This window comes from Passer domesticus, unplaced genomic scaffold (assembly GCF_036417665.1).
Source record: "Passer domesticus isolate bPasDom1 unplaced genomic scaffold, bPasDom1.hap1 HAP1_SCAFFOLD_330, whole genome shotgun sequence".
NCBI lineage: Eukaryota > Metazoa > Chordata > Aves > Passeriformes > Passeridae > Passer > Passer domesticus.
The window spans coordinates 16178-21529 of NW_026990109.1; the positions used below are offsets into that span (position 1 = coordinate 16178).

Here is a 5352-nt window from a genome sequence, read left to right on the forward strand (position 1 = left end):
GAGAGAGAGACTCGTTTCTCTCAGTCCTCAGCTAAAAAGGATAGGAGTGCAGCCAAAGCGCTGTTTGCTTCTGAGCACATCCCCTGCAGCAGCAGTCATCCTGGCTGGGGTGCAGGGGACAGTCTACAACAGCAGGTGCTGTTGCTCTTTCAAAGGCTGACACGCCTTTCCTTAGAAAGGTCCTGCTCTGCAAGTGTTGCAGCAGCAAGCTCTTCCTCTCAAAGGAAGCTGTGTTCTGCCATTATCCCCCATTCCCCTGGGGAAAGGGAATCTTTTTTGATTCTTTCTGTCCTTTCTTTTGTAATAAAATCACATCACTTAGTTTTTGCCATGTTGTTTCTGTTTCCTCTCTCAGTGCCTGCAAGGACTGGATTTTCTTCACTCCAACCATGTGATCCACCGAGATGTGAAGAGCAGCAACATCCTTCTCAGAACCGACGGCTCTGTCAAGCTGGGTCAGTGTATTCTTGGTCAGGTGCAACATTCCAGGGATGTGGGTGTGGGGCTGCTTGGAGTGACTGCCAGCTCCCCAGAAATGGTGCTGGTGGCAGTGCAGGGACACTCCCTGTGAGCTGGTGACATGGCTGCAATGTGTACAGAGGCATGACAAGGAACAAGCAGTCAAGAGTGGTGTTGCTCTGTGTGTGTCCCTTCCAGAGGGAGGGAGCTACAGGTCTAAAGCTTCCAACGAACAAAAGCCGCTGCTGGAGGTAGTGTAAAAAAATGTGAGGATTTTTTAAGTCACCAATGCCATATATCCTTGGCTAAAGACCTGAGAAAACAGAGTAGGCACAGTTGTCCAGGAGATTCAACAGCACATTCTCAAACTTCCACTGGGGAATTCTATTGCTTAGTTTCCTAATTGCACAGAATAAAATAACAACAGTTGTTTTGCTTTCTCCTCAGCCGATTTTGGCCTCCCTACTCAGCTCACCCCTTAGAAGAATACACGGAGATTGTTAGCAGGGACTGCTTGGTGGATGGCGCCTGAAGTGGTGACACGTGAACCATATGGCCCCAAAGTGGACATATGGTCTTTTGGAATTATGGGAATTGAAATGGTGGAACAAGAACCTTTTTACTGGAACCAGAGTCCTACCTCGGTAAGGAGCAAATCCTCACTGATCCCGCTGTCTTTCTCACCTGTCCCATGTTCTGTGTGCCATTGGACAAAATCCCATTGCCATCTGCTGGCATTACTTCCACAACGGTGCCCTTTTAAAAATGTCCCTGCAACACATCAGCATCTGCTGTAGTTTTGGTTGCATGAGTGGGGGAATTCAAGCCTTACCACATGCAAACAAACTCCATTCTCAGGCAACACTTGCCTTTGGGTAATAAGTGGTTCCAGTTCTTTTGTCTGTGTAGATGGCCCCAATAACATGAAACAAGAATCTTAGAACTACTCTTATCCTTCCAGAAATGAAGGAAGAAAACCCAAACCAAACAGAGTTTCTAAAACTGTTGTTTTCAGAGAGGGACTGCATCCCCTGTGCAGTTTCTTCTTGCTGGGAAGGTTGCCTGAAACCTGGGCAGGAGGGTGTAGAGACCACAGAGTCTCTTCTGCTTCTTTGCAGTGCTGCTGAAACACTCAGTGACCATGTTTCTCTCACAGTTCAAGCCACATTCTCCATGTCACCAAGCCAGCAGCTGGTGATGTGGAGAGCCTGCCAAAACCTCCCAGCGTTTCCTGGCACTTTCTGGGATGGGCCTACCATTAATGCATTGACTTGAGTATCCAAATGAGCAGAGAGTGACCATAGGGGTGGCACCTCTCCTTCTTCTGACCATGAAAAGCTTTTCTTTTGCTGCATAAGGGAAGCTGAAATTTTCCGACTGCTGAGCGACAGAGCTGCAGGTGTTTCCTGTGCGTCCAAGCAGGCATTTTCATCCCAACACATTTCTGCAGGCATCTTAATGTGTCTGTGTGGAATATGAGATTGTAGGTGTTAGTTGCCTTACCTGGGGATTGACTGATGAATTTCCTTTCTTTCCTTCCAATTACCATTGTTTCAAGAACAGGAGAAAAATCTTGATGGGTTTTGTTCTATGGCAGCTGTGCTTAAGGGACCAACAAGCACTGCAGTGATGCCTTTCATATACTAATCCTTGGAATTAGTATAGCAAAGTCCCTCTTCCAAAAAGCCTGTCAAGCAGGTGTGAATCCTCAGAGAAGCAGATGTGCTTTTGTTGATGTACTTCCCACTGAGTAGGTCAATGAAATCAGCAGCCATGGCAAGATCTGAGGGATGTTGGAAAAGCTGTGGCTGCGTTGGGGTTTGGGTTTTTTGTAGATGAAGGAAAGGCATCTCTGGGTCTCTGCCAGGGCAAAAACTGCCACTGAAGAACAGGGGTTAAACAGTGGGACCTGGGAGAGCAGTTACAGATGTGAAAGCAGCAGGTGGAGCCTCGTGTTTCCGTTTTCTCCAGGCTAAATTCATGATAGCCTCAACAGGAACCCCGCAGCTGCTGCATCCCAAGCTCCTCTCAGCTTGGCTGCGTGACTTCCTGAGCTGCTGCCTGCAGACAGACGAGGAGCAGCGCTGGTCTGCCAAGGAGCTCCTGCAGGTAAAATGCAAAGGGGCTGCAGGTGAAACAGGGTGTGAGGGATGGGCTCCTCCTCCATGGAAGTCCAAGGCATCAGATGAGCCCCCTTCCTGCTCACCTCCACTCTTGGTGCTCTTCAAATGAAAACGGTGAGGAGTCCTAGACTGGGCTGGGCTGGCAGGGCCCTGTAAAGGTCATCAGGTGCAAGTGTCCTGTAATGAGCAGGGACATCTTTAAAGAGATCACATTGCTCAGAGTCCTTTGCCACCCGAGCTGGAATGGTTCCAGGGATGGGGCAACTACAAGCTCTTGGGGCAACCCGTGCCAGGGTGGCACCATGCCATGAGTAAACAATTTCTTCCTTCGACCTACTCTAACAATCCAAAGTCTTGAAAGGTGGCAACAAGTGGCTCTCTGGGGCCTGTTTTTCACACAGCTGAATAACTCCACCAATCTCCACATTTCCTGAGAGGAGAGGTGCTCTGTCCTCTGACTGCTTCTGCTGCCCTGTTTTGTAATTTGGTGGTGTGCTCCATTTTATCCAATGGCAAAAGAATTGAAGTAGAGCAATGCAGGGTACAGAGACATGCAAAGGTGGTGCAGGAACCCAAGGAAGCCAGGCTGGCTGAGTGGTCAGAGATTGGCTGTGGGCAGGAGGGGCTGTGGGGGGCTCACTGTGAGCCTCTGAGGGGCCCTGGTTTGTGCCCCCAGCCCACCCTTGGAGGTTTCTGGCACGCAAACAGGGAGAGCTGAGAGGGACTTGTCCCAGCCCCATCTGCTGCCTGGCACGCTCAAGCAGATAGAAGCTGCCCCAGGGTTACTGCCAGGTTGTGTGGCAGAGAGGGAAGTGCAGCACCCAGTGCCACTGGGCTGTCCCTGATGGGATGGAAGGTGCCATCCAGCACAGGAGGGGCAGGGCATGGAAAGGTAGACACTGCTCTGTCTCCCTGTGGGAATCAGCCCAGTGCCTGTTGTTCAAAGACAAGGACCAATGTGAGGCTTTGGAGTTTCCTGAAAAGAAGAAACTCCAAGGATTGAAAGCAGCATTTCTAGAGCACTGTCAGTGCAAAAATCCCAGCAAGACAAAGACATGACAATAAACAGATGAGTGGGAGTCTGGGCCAGGTTTGCCGGTGATGGCAAGGTCCTGCACATAAAGATGGAGGTGCAGATGGTCCCATTGTTCTACTTTCTGGGTCTTTGTAGGAACTAGAGGAATCCTCATGGAGCCAGTGAAGCACTGAGCTTGGAAAGTCATGGTTCACCACTCTTCTTTGTTGTTTCTTTTTCTTTTTCCTGTGTACAGCATCCATTTGTAACATCCTCCAAACCAGCCCCCATCCTGGCACCACTCACCATTTCATCGAAGAAGAAGAAAAAGAAGTATTAGGAGACAAGAATTTAACAATAATTTGAAGATGTTATCTTCATAAGAAATTTAGATTAGAAATGTAGAGTAGGATTGTAGAGTAGGATTGTTGAAGAGTTTTGTAGAATAGGATTGTAGATTGGATTGGATTTAAATAAAGTTTCTGGAACATCAACTCATTTAGAAGACTCTTCTCCTTCTGATCTCTTCAGAAAACACAACATTTCCTTGTTTTTTATTGGTGCTGAGTCACGCTTCTGGCTTCTTTTGTATGGTTTGTAAGTGGGGAAGAATCTTCTTCATTCATCCTCTCCAGACCACACTGCCTTTGCAATATGACCCACTGGCCCGTTTTTGCCCAGCTGTGGTATTTCTAGTGCAGGCAGAAAGGGCAATGGCATTTGCAGGAAAACCAAAGGAGTGGGGTAGCCAAAACATCCTGTGCATATTCAGGCCTGCAGCTGTGACTTGAGAACATTTTGTTCCTGCCACTAGGATTTGTATCCCCAAGTGCAATCTCTTTGGCGGAAGGAGAGCCTTGCTCAAGTGAGAAAGCAGAAGGATCAGAGCGGGGGCTCTGAAAGGTCTCCTCTGGTGCAGAGCTGGCAGCGCCTGTGAGGTGAGAGCGGGCCCGGCCTTGGCCGGGGTGCAGCCCCAGCAGAGGCCTGGCAGAGCCCGGAGCAGCCTGAGCCTGGGCAGAGGCAGGCTGGAAGGAGGCCCTTGGAGCTGCAGGAGGCAGCAGCCGGGCCCTGGGTGCCTCTTCCTGGCAGCGGGCGAATCCTCCGCTCTCAGAGCCCAGCTGGCAGCTGGCTGCTCCCGAGGGGAAGCGTAGCCGTGCTGGGCACAGCCCAGACTGGAGGCATTGGCCGTCTGGAGTCTGCCCAGGAGCAGAGAAAGGCCAGGGGCAGCCCAGGGCCGGTGGCCTGGCTGAGGATTCCTACTCTTGTGCCGGCTGCCCTGTGACTCCTGGCAAAGGGCAGCAGTGTGTGCAGCACTCTGGGCAGCGGCGCAGGGAGCCGGGCTGCTGGGCAGGCTGGAGCACAGGGCAGCGTCCTTCAGGCACGGCACTTCTGCCAGGGCAAGCCAGGCCAGCCTGAGGCACTGACAGCTTGGCAGCTCACATCTGCAGGAGCCAGTGCCTCCCACAGCTCTGCCAGGAAGCGCCTGCAGGCCTGCAGTTCTGCCCTGAGCCACAGCAAAGGTGTGAAATGCAGAGTGTTCTGCAGAAATATTCAGGGCCACCAGGCCAGCCTGCTTTGTGCTCTCTGGAGCACAGCAAGCACTGTGCAATGCTGCTCTGAGCTGCTGGGAGAGAGGTGTTAGAAATAAACAAACTCTTATTTACCATTAAATGGAGACAAAGTCATTAAAGTAAAAGAGAACCTTCTTCTTAGTAAGGATTCAACTGAGCCGGCTGTGTATCTCTGTCTCCTGAG

General features: G+C 50.7%; 1 long non-coding RNA gene across 2 annotated transcripts; it reads left to right on the plus strand.

Annotated features, from left to right (window-relative positions):
- Positions 1-202: 202 nt before the first annotated feature.
- LOC135292389 (uncharacterized) lies at positions 203-4095 on the plus strand. 2 transcript variants are annotated; one of them, XR_010354762.1, is made up of 3 exons: positions 203-455; positions 907-2568; positions 3854-4095. It is a non-coding gene; the product is annotated as an uncharacterized LOC135292389 (long non-coding RNA). The 2 variants fall into 2 exon arrangements; XR_010354761.1 differs by lacking the exon at positions 203-455 and having other exon boundaries at positions 466-2568.
- Positions 4096-5352: the final 1257 nt, after the last annotated feature.